Raw genomic sequence first — 13,609 nt, forward strand, 5'->3', positions numbered from 1 at the left:
TGTGTGTTTACCACCCAGAGTCAGTTCTCTTTCCATCACCATATATTGGATATCCTCTATATTTTAACAGTCTCTCTCTCTTTTCTTTATATATATATATATATATATATATATATATATATATATATATATATATATATATGTGTGTGTGTGTGTGTGTGTGTGTGTGTGTGTATATATATATATATATATATATATATATATATATATATATATCATGTCTTTAGGTAAGAAATTTGAAATGAGTGTCACTAGATTAAAATCAAAGTGTCAGCAGGCCAGCATTTTTTCCAAAGACTCCAGGGGACAATCTGCTTCCTTGTCTTTTCCAGTTTCTTGAGGCCATCCACATTGCTTGGCTCAGGGACCCATTCCTCCATCTCCATCCAGCAACATCAAGCTAAGAACTCGCATCTGTATTTCTGTCCTCTGCAATTATAAGGATGCGTGTAACTACACTGGTCCCACCTGGGGAATCAGGATAATCTCCCCTTCTCAGGGTCAGTTGATTGGCAACCTTAATTCTGTCTGCCACAATAATTCCTGTTTACCATGTAACCTAACATATTTACAGGTTCCTGGCTTTAGGACACAGATATCTTTGTGAGGGCCATTAGTCTGCCCTGCAAATAAATCATTCTTGCAGCTAGGTGATGGGCACATAAGTGTTCATTGTATTAACCTATCAATTTGTATAGGTTTTAACTTTTCCAAAATAATAAGATAAAACATAAATAAACTTAGGCTCCTATGTAACTCATGGAATAATGTCTTAGAAAGAAAAGTTAATATTCCAAATTCAGCGACAACTTCATTACTATTCATCCTCTTAAGAAATTTCCATATTTATTTCCAGTGAGCTATCTGAAAAAAGATAAAATAATTCAACAATTTTAAAACTTAAAAGTATAAAAACATAGGCATACATATTGCCTCCAGCAAACAGCCCTTCCACAGATTTCATGCCAAGGAAAAGAAAGGTTTAAAATAGTTCTTTAAGATATTACAGTTTCTGAGAACTTTTAGGTTTAGAGAACTCTTCCATACTATCTTGTCCAAGTACTCTCTGACATATGACTTTCCTGCCAAATAATCATCCACAGTTTTTTGGGTTTTTTTGGTTTTTTTTTAAACATCTCCAGGGGTGGGGTTTGGGAGGTCAACTCCTCGGAAGTCGTCTGTTTCATCTTTGGACAACTATGATTATTAAAATTTTGTTTCACCTCTATGGCTTTGGAGAAATAAGTATAATACTTCTTCTACAAATATTTGAAAGTAGCTCATTTATCACCCTGAAGCTAAATACCTTTAGTTCCTCTAGACATCAGTGGCAACCTGAAATTGATCAAGAATGAAGACTGTCTCCCTCTGGAACATTTTATTGGAGGTAAATTTGTCAATTTAAATGAAAATTCCCCAACAACTCATTTGTCTAATAAATTGAATCACAATACATTGGGAAAATCTAAAGATTTTGCCCAAGCTCTATTTCAAAAGCCAGTTCCACAGACTTTCTGGGATTCTTACCTTCCATAGAAAGGATATTCCACTGGGTGGTAAGTGACCATTGTTGTCCTGGGTTAGTCCTGGACATGACTGCCTGCATACCTATGAGCTGTAAGCATTGATGATTGAACTGGGGAGGTCAGAGGAGCTCAAAGAGGCACAATTAACCTGACGTGTTTTCAACCTTCACTGAAGACCTTTCATTCAATAAGGACCAGTTAAATCTCTGCATCTGTACTAGAGAGAAGCTGATCTCTTTCCACACATTAGCAGATTTGAAAACCAATTTTACCTGAAAATTGAAATTTCACAGAGCCATGTCATTATATTTCATTAGACAATAAGGATAGATTCTAGACAGACTTAACATATGTATGAAATGGGGGTGTGTGCAGGGGAAATGTGTAGAGGCTCAACTGATAGGTAGGAAGCTCAGTGCTTACCTCTTTACAATGCAGTTAACTGCCTTAACTTTTGTCAATCAGGGCCTCATGCTGTACAACTGATTGAAACTAAAGCAATGAAGGTCCTGGTTAAGGCATTTTGCCCTCAACGCTATTCAGTGACTGTGGGGACAGTCTCAGAGAGCAGTTTCCAGGCTCTCAGCCTCACGTGGAAAGGTGCTGGCTCGGTTATTAGATGGCCATCAGCTGTGGCTCAGTGGCCATCAGCTGTTACCGGTTAGCCATTAGCCACTAATATAACTGGCGTGGCTATGGTAGGGAGTTGCTTGGTTGGCAGAGAAGCGGAGGGCAGATTTTGGCTAGCAAGTGAGGTTAGCAAGCAGATTGTGGATTGCGGATCATATTGATCCTACTTCCTGGGTCTCGCCCGGTCGCCAGCGAGAGTAGGGTGCAGGAAGACCCCCTGTTGGGGTACTGGCATATGTCTGCTTTTGTGTCTCGACCAGCCACCAGCGAGAATATAGTGGTATGACTCCCCTATTTATGGCTCCATTGTTGTTCCTTTTTGGCCTCACCATATCCTGCGTTCTTGTGCAGAGAGTGGGAACTAAGACCCTGCATAACAGTGACATTTCTCATCTGATATCTTTCCTCTTGAATGGCTTGTTTTACCCTCTTATTGATCTGGGCATAGTAGCTCCTAGTGAGAGGATATCGTTTATTCCATTTTCAGAAAGGATCACCTCTGTTCCCCCAAATCATAGACTTACGACGAGACCACTTGTCTATTCACCTGAATCATACACAACCCACATGGCTGACCAATGATTTTCCTTACTTATTCAGGACCATTTTCTCATGAGGAACTGGTGGCCTTTAGACCTAGCTGTTGTGCTACAAATTGCCACCACACTGTCATGCTTTTTACCACTTCATGGAGATATCTATCAGGAGCACTTTCGATTAAGTACAAATTTTATTAACTTTTGCCTCTGTGAACAGGACTCAGTTGTGGGCCAAGAAACCTGAGCTCCACATAAACCACTCTCCTCACCCTACCCCTATTAATGTTTAACCAAAACAGAGTCAGATTACTTACACGAGGGTTATCATTGGTCAGGATGACCTTTGAACACAGCACTTAATATTTTCATACTTGGTGTTCTGGCCCCTCTTCTTGTGAACTTGCTTGTACAGAATCTCATAAACATGTCTGGATATACTCAATTCAAACTCCCTTATAGTAGAGACGATTTGGCTGATGCAATTGAAGTCTTGCAAACTCAGAATAGCCTACACAGGCAACTCCTCCAGCTATCTAATCACTGTCAGAAGGAAGGGCTACATGTCAACCATTCTAAAACCAGAGTTAGTACATTTGTGAGGTGTCTGCATCTTTTACTTGGTTTAAAAATAGCAAGCCAACCATCAAGATAACTTATTTATTTGGATTAGTGTAAATGTCATGACTAAGTCATCTTGGCAAATATTTAGGCAGTAGAATTATTAAAGACAGACATTCCATGAGTGCTTTATTAAGATTGCGTTTTGATGAAGGGAGCATCTAGTCATAGCTCCTTTAAAAATTATTTTCAAGTGAAAATCACATCAACTATGCTTTAAGAAATGGGACATTTGGGCCTCTATCACCTGAGTGTCCATCTGATTCAATGCTTTCAAAATCGTTATTTTGAATAATCCTGGTCTTTCCAGTGGGTACTGTTTCAGCTCACTCAGGGAACAGGTTGGCTTTCTCTCCTCAATTGGTTCTTTATCTTCCATACAAAGATAAAAACTAGATTCAGTGTATGCCAAGATCCATCAATGTCTCCTCAGCTAGCCTTATTCCTAACTCTATCTTCTCCCTCATCTTTTCTCTTCTTTTCATTATCATTTTTTCTCATTCTATGTATGATTTTTGTGTGCTACTTAAAATCCTTTATGAAAATATGTTTAATAAATGAGTGAATAGACAGAGAGACAAATGGGCAAATTTGTCCTGCTTAAGAATGAGCTTGAAAGCTTTTCTGCAATAGTCAGTGTCTATTAACACTCTCCCGGTCATCTTTCCAACCTCATCTCCTGACTTTTGCCACCACACTCCTCACACACCAACAAATTGAAGTGGTTACAACTCTGTAAACATACCAGTTCTTCTTGGGGACAATTTCTTAACGATTTGGGACCTCATATTCTTAGCAGAAAAATGAAAACACCTACCTTACAAAGTAGTTGGAAGGATAAAAAGCATTAATTTTGAAAAGCTCATAACATGGCACCTGGCATACAGTAAGTAGACGCTAAATGTTAGTTGTTATTGTTATTGTTGTAATGATGATCATATTTTCTTGGCTTTGCACATATTTTTTTTCTTCTGCCTAAAATACTGCCTTGTCCATCTGGAAAATTCATATTTATTTTCCTCAGTAAGGCCCTTCCTAACTAACCCCTGTAGGGCAAGTTAGGGTCTTCCTTCTCTGTAATTTAAAACATTTTTATAGACCTTTATTATAGTACTTAATACATTGTACTCTAATGATGTGTGATATCTTCATGTATTTTGCCCCCACTAGATTGTTAAAGCTGGGGGACATGGTCTCCTTAAAGATATCCCAGACACCACAGACCAGATCATTAATATATGGGAAAGAAGGAAGGGAGTAATGGAAGGTAAAGAAGGGAAGAAGGAATGGAAAGGAGAAAAGAAGGAGAGGAAGGAGGGAGCAAGCAAACAAATGAATCCAGTCTTCTGGCAGCTATCCTGTTCTCTATCATTCCTGGAAGATCCCCAACAGTGATGCATTGATCTCATTTACAAATTCTGTCAGTGAGCTGATTAACAGTTCCCAAGTTTATCACTCAGGGCATAAATAACTCTGGTTCTGCAAGATATTAATTCATTTGCAGTGACTAATTTGCCTCCTATTTGATGATAATGCCAAGTATTGACTAAGGCAAAATCCCTCAGCTTGCCAACCAAAAAAAAAAAAAACCACTTATTCAGAAAATGGCTCATATAGGAAAGAAGCAGCTGTTTTTAAAATTGATGCAAATGAGCCAAAATGTGTTTCTTTCAAAAAAAATCTTATTTCATTGATTCATTTAGCTTCAGTGGTGAAGTTTTGGCGAAGACACGAGAAGTGGAAAATGAAGCATAAGGGAATACAGAGTAGGTAAGCATATCAGTTTTCTTCATCATTGCTTTCTCTTTGACAATTTTCCCTGTCTAGACTTCCTAAGTTATAGATGCAGGATTCTTACTGATTTATATTGGGAAAAGAAAATTCGGTCAGAAAAATAAAATTAATTGTAAACTGGAAATATTTTCTCATAAAGAGCAACAATTTTTAATCCCTTTATGTGACAGAGATTTTCTTTACAAACATCCTGTTGGAGATACTGTTCATTGGCAATAGAGCTTATAAAAATGAGTAAAATTTTCCCATTTTATGAACCAATATTTCAAGCTCTGAAAATGCTACAATACATAGGTTTTATTAGATAGCCTGTTAGCTGAACTTAATAGTAATAGGGGTTGCCAAAATTTTTTCTATGGTGAAAAGATATGTGATAACTAATCATTGAGGTACACACACACACACACACACACACACACACACACCAGTTCTCTTGCCACCAGTAGAGAAAATGACCAGATGTAGATCGCAAAGTCTGCTCCCTCCTTTCAACCCAGGTTCTTTCCCAAGTCACTTTTTTAGTGAGATCCAACCATAGCTGATGAATTCCTCCCTTTGGAGCAGATTTTGTCCTTCTCTTAGGAGCTTGTTGTACTCTCTTTTCTACACTTTGCTTCTTCTTCTCAAAACTACCAAGAATCCTTCTATAATTAATCCTACTACACTCTTACTTTCCTTCCATCTTCAAATAAACATGTCTTCTATTTGTATTTTATTTGACCTCTCTTCCTATTTTTGGCTCTTTTATATGTATTCTTATGTCTTTTGACCCTTTCTCCTACCCACCCATCAGTCCTTACTCTCAAAAATCTACTGCACGCATGTGATTTCTACCCCTTCCTACACACCAGTGCCGTAGTGTGTTTCCTAAGTCACAATTCAGAAAAGGTTCAAATGTCTTAATTTCGTATTGTAAGTCTTTTGTAGTCTGGCCATAGTAGTCTATCTTTTAAGCCACATCACCCACCATTTGGACTTTTGATACCATCCCTCTCACCCAGACTTGCTCCCTTTCAGTCTTCTCCAGGTCAGTAATTGATATGAACAGCCAGCCAGTTACTCATGTAAAAAAACGAGGAATTTCCTTTGAGTCCTCCCTTGCACCCCTCTCATCCAGTCCATCACTTCTATGACACATGTCCATTTCTGTCCATTTGTACTACTACCTATCCAAACCACCTCTATCATTCAACTGAATTACTATAATAATTCCTATTTGGTCTTCTCTTGCCTCTCTATAATCTAGTTTCCACACAATATCTGAAGAGAGCTTTGTTAAAACGTAAATCAGAGCTTATCATACCCCTGCTTAAAACTCTCCAGTGACATTTCATTCTACTTAGAATAAATCCCATATTTCTATCCCTATATCATCGTTGAGGTACACACACACACACACACACACTTCTCTTGCCACCAGTAGAGAAAATGACCAGATATAGATCGCAAAGTCTGCTCCCTGCTTTCAATCCAGGTTCTTTCCCAAGTCACATGTGGACCTCTATGATCCCAGCCTTTGCCACTTTATCTTCTCCCACTGTGCACCAGCCACACTGACCTTTCTGTATTCTTCTTACATACATTTTCACCAGAAAGCCTTAGCCCTAGCTGTTTCTTTTGCCTGTAATGCTTTTCCCCCTAAACTTTGCATGGCCGCTATTTTTGTCATGCAGCTCTCAGCCTAAATGTCACTGTATTGTTTAACTCCCCAGTATAAAGTAGCTGCTAGTTCACTGTCACCACACTCTGATATTTATCTGATATTTCTTTTTGTTTTTTGTCTGTATATTTATTTTCTGCCTTCTCCACTGCTCAATTCCTCCATATCTACAATAGTGCTTGGCTCTCAATAAATACATGTTTAATGAATAAATGAACCTAGCTTTCTTATTTCTATGCCCTGTCCACAATACTGGGCAATATTCTTGGTGGAGAATAATAGGACCAACAACCAGAGATGGATTGAAGGCTGAGGAAGAGTAAGAGAGAACAATCTAACTAGACGGGAGTTTTTTGGTGAATGAGAGTTACTAGGTAAGGTCAGCTAGGATCTTCAACATCATATTAAGAAAGTTTGAATTAAATATGATAACTTACAGAGGCCTCTTCTTAAGCTTGAGGAGACATAGACTGTGAACTTCATGAGGTCAATGATGCTTGTTTTGGTCACTACTGTATACACCAATACCTGGAACAATAATTGAAACACATCAGGTGCTCAATAAATAGTTGAAAGCATGAATCAATGAACAAACAAAGATGATGAAACCTTTAGGATTCTTTGTGTGGAAATACTTTATAAGATCCAAAAGAGATAAGAAGACTATAGAATAGAATTACTCAAAGTCCGTACAATGAGTTATATTTAAGTGATTTGTTAAAATTCATTTTCCTGTGTATCTCCTAAGACCTATTGAATCATCTAAGACTGGGATGAAGAATCTGAATATTATGAGTTTCCTGTAAGTTTCATCTATACACACTAAAGTTTGACACTGACTGATCTAAAAGAGATTAGATGATGAAAGACCTAAAATCAGATCTATAATTAAGGGAATTAGTGAAAGACAAGTTGCCAGAATTTTGTGAAGTAGAGGAAAGAGTCAAAGTGACTGTTTCCAACCAGGCAGAGAGAATGACAATACCATTGGTAAAATATAGGAGACTTGTGCAGCATTAGGGAAAGGTCTTCTCATTTAAAAAACACCTAAGGCAATAGATTTTCACCTTTTTGATGACACTATCAAGGCATGTGTAAAAGTGAGATGTGAGACAAAATTAAGAAAATTACGTGTTCCCCAAACCACGGAAGATGCTGTGCTATAATAAATAGCAAAGGTATTGCCATTGCATTCCATACTGTGAGAGCACTAAAGACAAATAAGTCTCGTTTCTTATTGTCAAAACCTATATTAAAGGCATGTTACGCCTGTTTATTTCATAGCAAAAGCATTGCATATGTCTAGTAAATAGCTCTTTGTGCACTAGATCCTTGAAATTGGCTTCCTCCCAGCCATGACACTGATAGAACATTGGAGCAATGCTAGAAGGCAAGAAAGGAGTGCCAGAGATCTAGTTTGAGGAAAGATCTGAATGAAAACGTCTCCAGTAAATAGTAACATTTTAGAAAATTATTCAGTTTTCCATCATTCAGCTTTTATCCATAATTCTTAGGCTTTAGAATCTAGAATCAATATGTAGAATTGGATATATATATAAAGATGGGCTGAACCAGTAAATGCTACCCATGAAAAGAAATCTTAAAACATGGAACTACTTTCAGCTCTGTACTTTTATGTTATGAGGAACTCGACATTTAAAATACCCAGTTAGTTGAATACCCAAAAGTACATTAGCCCCTCCCACCGTAATAGGTAGATGTTTAATATATACTTGTAGAATGATCATCATAAAACCCCTAGTTCCTCTTGTCAGTTTTCAATTAATCACTATCACATGAAAGAAGCAACAGAAGGGAGGTCAGCTGATAGAAGTAGTATTAGAACATACCTACAACTGTACTCCTGAGATTGCTTGCTTCACTGCAACCATTTTGAAGGCTCTGATTTTTCATTTGATTTTGTTGCAAAAATAAAGGCAATATATTAAGAGATTCTATATGAATTGCTCTGCAGATAAGACCTTTCTATTTGTTCTCTAAGTTGAACAAAAAGTAATGTTGACCCCAGTTTTAAAAAGAAGCAGAAAAAAAAATGAAACTCCTGGTTGAAAATTGATACCATCAAATTTGGGTCACACATTAGTTAGGTGAGGGATATAATAACAAATCATTTCATTTTTCCTGTCAAGGGAGCGATGAGTCTGTCTTACCAAAACAAACAAACAAACAAAAAGCATAAAGCTAAGTAAGCAGCATATCTGACAGCAGCGATTTCCCCACACAGAATGTCTGGTGAAACCAACACATCAATGGAGGTAACATGTTTAAACATAAAAAGAGGCCCAGAATTTGCTTCATGCAGTTCTTTGCTTTATAGATACTCATTTCTAGGGCCTCTTTCATATAGGAATTCTAGGTCAGGAAACAAACAGCTGATCGGGGAAACAGTTTAAACTCTTTCAAGCGTAGTAATAATCACTAATGAACAATCCCAATTCAAATATTGAAAGAAGGGTCTTGAAGTTATTTATGCCTTCAGTGAAAAAATACTTGTGTACAACTTTATCTCTGCATGATATAATCATGTTTCTGTGCCAGCTATCCAAACCTTGCTCGGCTTCACCCAGCACTAAGAGGGAAGTAAAGTGATTCTTCCTGAAGATCCTCAGGTTGTCTCAGGCCTAGAGCACTAATTAGCATACAGCCAGGAGCCTCTTTGCTTGGCCCCCCTCTGTGTCCAAGCTAACGAGGGAATGTCCAATGCAATCCTTATCTGGAGGCTCAGACCATTGGACATAAATGTCCCAGATGTCCCAAAAGAGAAACTTTTCTGTGTCCTTGGTTTGTTGTGAAATGGTGAACCTTAAAAATATGAATACCCTCTCCCTTCATCTTAATATACTTTAATACTTCTGTCGTTTTTATCACTTTCTCTCACATGTATAAAGATCTAGTCAGACACTGGAAGGAAAGTCTGTTTTTCTTTCTGAAGAGAGATTTGTTTTTGTGGTTTTCTGTGTCAAGGACAGCTGAGCTCACAAGGCATAAATTAGATTTATTTAGAGTCTGAATTTATACTAGACTAACTTGTGACATTTTATTACACTCAAGTTTGGCCTTAAAACCATGCCACTTTGTTCTGAAAGTGTAGTTTCATTTTGATAAATATTAGATTTATAAATCTTTTGTGGGTGATAGATACTGTTGTTAAGTTTAGATATCTTTTAACCATTTAGCAAAGTGTTAATAACTAATTGCATTTAGTGAATGAATGTTTAAAAAAAAACTTCAAAATTTAACTCTTTTTAAATCAACAGTGTTAATATTCACATTTATTCACCAGGGTGATTGTGCTACAATTACCTGGAAATAAATAGCCCCTAGCTAACTTTGCCTCATCTCTATCCTCCTTTCAACAATAGCTAATCATATATGTTTAGAAAGCACAAATAAAAAGTAAATTTCTGATGAACACACAATGGGATTTATAGATGATGTAATACAGAATTGTACACCTGAAATCTATGTAATTTTACTAACAATTGTCACCCCAATAAATTTAATAAAATAAAATTTTTAAAAAAAGTAAATTTCATTCATTGTAGTCAACAACTACAAAATATTTGGTGTTTTTTTTTTCTTTTTTGCAGAAGATTTGTGAGGCATAAAAAAGTGTAGCACCAGAGACATAAATATAAAAGAAATGAGTCACTTTCAATAATTTAGTTTAAAAACAACGAACTCTGGGTTTTTTCCTCCATCAATCTATGTCAGGAAAATAGAGAGTAATCTAGAAAAGCATAATACTTTTTACCAAATATTTCAAATCTAGGTCCTTCATCTATATTACAAGTAGGTAAAGAAAGAATTATTTAATAATAGTTCATCCATCTTGCAAACATCAACAACTCGGGAGTAAAGGGATGCACACCTCCCTCACCCCACAGCAACAAAACTAAATTGATGCCACTTATGGAAACTTTCTAGCTCTCATCTCTTCTCTGTCCCTCCCATTCTTTATCTTCAAGAAGATTGCAGAGCAGGTTATCAGTCTTCTCTGGGATTGAGAGAAGGACTCCGAGCCCTTCCATTTATTGAGGCCCCCAGTATATTAAATATTAAAGACATGTTAAAAACAAGTTTACAAAATTTGTAGCATATTTTACAAGTTCAATCCTGACAGTGGCTCTCAATGACAGTGTAGAATACCTCATTAGGAGACAACATCAAGAGTCTAAATTTGAGGCCCTTCATGAAAATGAGAACAGCTGAAATGGCTCTCCTGACTCTCTCCAGAATTCGCCCTGCTGTTTAGTTCCAGCTTTACTTTTTTGCAGTTTTCTAACAGGTTTCCCTGCCACCAGTGTTTCACACCTCTAGCCCATCCTCCATAATGCTGCCAGAGTGATCTTTCTAAAATCCCCCTTTGATCATGTTACTCTCCTGCTTACACCCCCCTCAGATTTCCGGTCATCTGTAGGCTTAGTCAGGATGCTTCCTGTGGAGACCACAGAGCCCTTCCTTGCTCCGGCCTGGTCCGGCTTCTCCTCCATTCCCATCTCCCAGCACATTCCTTCTCTCCTCCTCAGCCTCTGCACACTTTCATATACTCACACTGTTCCCTGAGGCTGGATTGTTCTCTCTCTCTATCTGCCTGCGCAGTAACCTGCTCCTCTTTCAAGAGTCGCCACAAGACTTAGCTGACCTCCTCAGGAGGCTCTGGCCACCTTCCTTGTTTTGGTCCATTATAACCCAGTAGCTACCTTTGTCGTCATCTTTATCACAATTGTTGTGCTTATTTGCTTATGAGTTTGACTCGTCTTGCTATGCTTCAAGTTTCTTGATGGTGGGGACTTGTATCCATTCTTGTACCTTCTATGCCTGCAGCACAGGGACTACTAGATTAATATAAATTGCAATGTTCTCATCTTTGTTGATGTTCAGTTTACATGATTTTTCTTCCTTTGTTTCCTTTTTGTTTTTAATTTGTTTCAGGTGTACAAAACAATGTAATAGTTAGACATTTACACCCCTCACAAAGTGATAACCGCCCCCAATCTACTACCCCTCTGATAGCTGTTATAATTCCATTGACTCTATTCCTTATGCTGTACTCCACATCCCATGAATATATATATATTTAATTATAGCTGACATTCAATATTATTCAGCTTCAGGTGTACAGCACAATGGTCAGGCATCTACACAGTCCATGAAATGGTCTCCCTAATAAGACAAGTACCCATCTGACCCCCTACAAAATCTTTACAACATTATTGATTACATTCCCCAAACTGTATTTCATATCCCCATGGCAATATTGTAACTACTAGCTTGTATGCTCTAATCCCTTTATCTTCTCCCCTATCCCCACCCCCTTCCCATGTAGCAACCATCAGTTTTTTTCCCCTATATCTCTGAGTCTATTCCGGTTTTGTTTTTTCATTTATTCTGTTCTTTAGATTCCACATATAAATGAGATCATATGGTATTTGTCTTTCTCCATCTGACTTATTTCACTTAGCGTAATATTCTCCAGGTCCATCCATGTTGTTGCAAATATCTCATTCTTCCTTATGGCTAAGTAATACTCCATTGTATAACTATACCACAGTTTCTTTATTCAATCATCTATCAATGGGCATTCTGGTTGTTTCCATATCTTGGCTATTGTGAATAGCACTTCAATAAACATAGGGATGCATACATATTTTCAAGTTAGTGTTTTGGATTTCTTTGGATAAATACCCAGGAGTGGAATTGCTGGGCCGTAAAGTAGTTTAACTTTCAATTTTTTTAGGTAGCTCCATACAGTTTCCATAATGGCTGCACCAATCTACAGACCTACCAACAGTGTATGAGGGTTCCCTTTTCTCCACATCCTCACCAACACTTGTTGTTTGTTGATTTATTGATGATAGCCATTCTGACCTGGGTGAGGTGGTATCTCATTGTGGTTTTTATTTACATTTCTGTAATGATTAGTGATGAGCATTTTTCATGTTCGTTGCCCATCTGTATGCCCTCTTAGAGAACTGTATCTTCATGTCCTCTGCCCATTTTTTAATTGGGTTGTTTGGTTTTTTGATGTCGAGTTGTATGAGTTTTTTTAATAACTTTTGGATATTAACCCCTTGTCGGATGTATCATTGGCAAATATCTTCTCCCATTCAGTAGGATGCCTTTTTGTTTTATTGATGGTTTCCTTTGCTGTGAAAAAACTTTTTAGTTTGATGTAATCCCACATGCCTATTTCCTTTTTTGCTTCCCTTGCCCAAGGGGATATATCAGTAAAAATATTACTAAGGGTAATGTCTGCAAATTTACTTGTTACATTTCCCTTGTTTCTTTCTTTTCCCCTTTTCATCGTTCCATTTTTAAACTTTAAAAAGCATTTTAATCTTGGCTGATAAGTGTTAAAATAGTGTGTTATTAAAAGACTTTATCATGGATAAGTAGAATTATGTTTTGAAGGTGAATTCTTACCTAATTTTTAAGAAGCCATCAGCTTCTAAATTCCTTGATAACACAACCCTCTCCATCACAATTTTCAGACATCTCTTCATCTTCTCATATGAAAATCTGCTTCTCTTCAAGCACTGAGAGACAAGAAAATTTTAAGTTTTTATTCATTTTTATTATTTCTCTCTTTGGTTTTATTGCTGCAGTATTTTTTTTCTGCTACTTGTTCATTTCAAATGTATAATGTTTCTGCTACATTATGGATTAAGTGACTTTCATGAGCTGGCCTGCCAACCCCTATACCATCCATAATAGCTTTTTCTGTGGGGAAATATATTTTAAGTTGCACAAAATCTGCCTCAAAATTCTTTTGGAACTTAGAACATTTGTAGGTTGTGGATTCTCCACCAAGATTGGGA

At 37.2% G+C, this 13,609-nt stretch overlaps 1 long non-coding RNA gene across 1 annotated transcript; it reads right to left on the bottom strand.

Moving 5' to 3' along the window:
* Positions 1-266: 266 nt before the first annotated feature.
* LOC109444288 (uncharacterized) lies at positions 267-13,329 on the bottom strand. The gene is made up of 3 exons (XR_002136823.2): positions 13,215-13,329; positions 7,205-7,295; positions 267-429 (listed from the first exon to the last, which is right to left on the bottom strand). It is a non-coding gene; the product is annotated as an uncharacterized LOC109444288 (long non-coding RNA).
* Between the last annotated feature and the right edge of the window lie 280 nt (positions 13,330-13,609).

The sequence above is a fragment of the Rhinolophus sinicus genome, linkage group LG03, assembly GCF_036562045.2.
Source record: "Rhinolophus sinicus isolate RSC01 linkage group LG03, ASM3656204v1, whole genome shotgun sequence".
Lineage (NCBI taxonomy): Eukaryota > Metazoa > Chordata > Mammalia > Chiroptera > Rhinolophidae > Rhinolophus > Rhinolophus sinicus.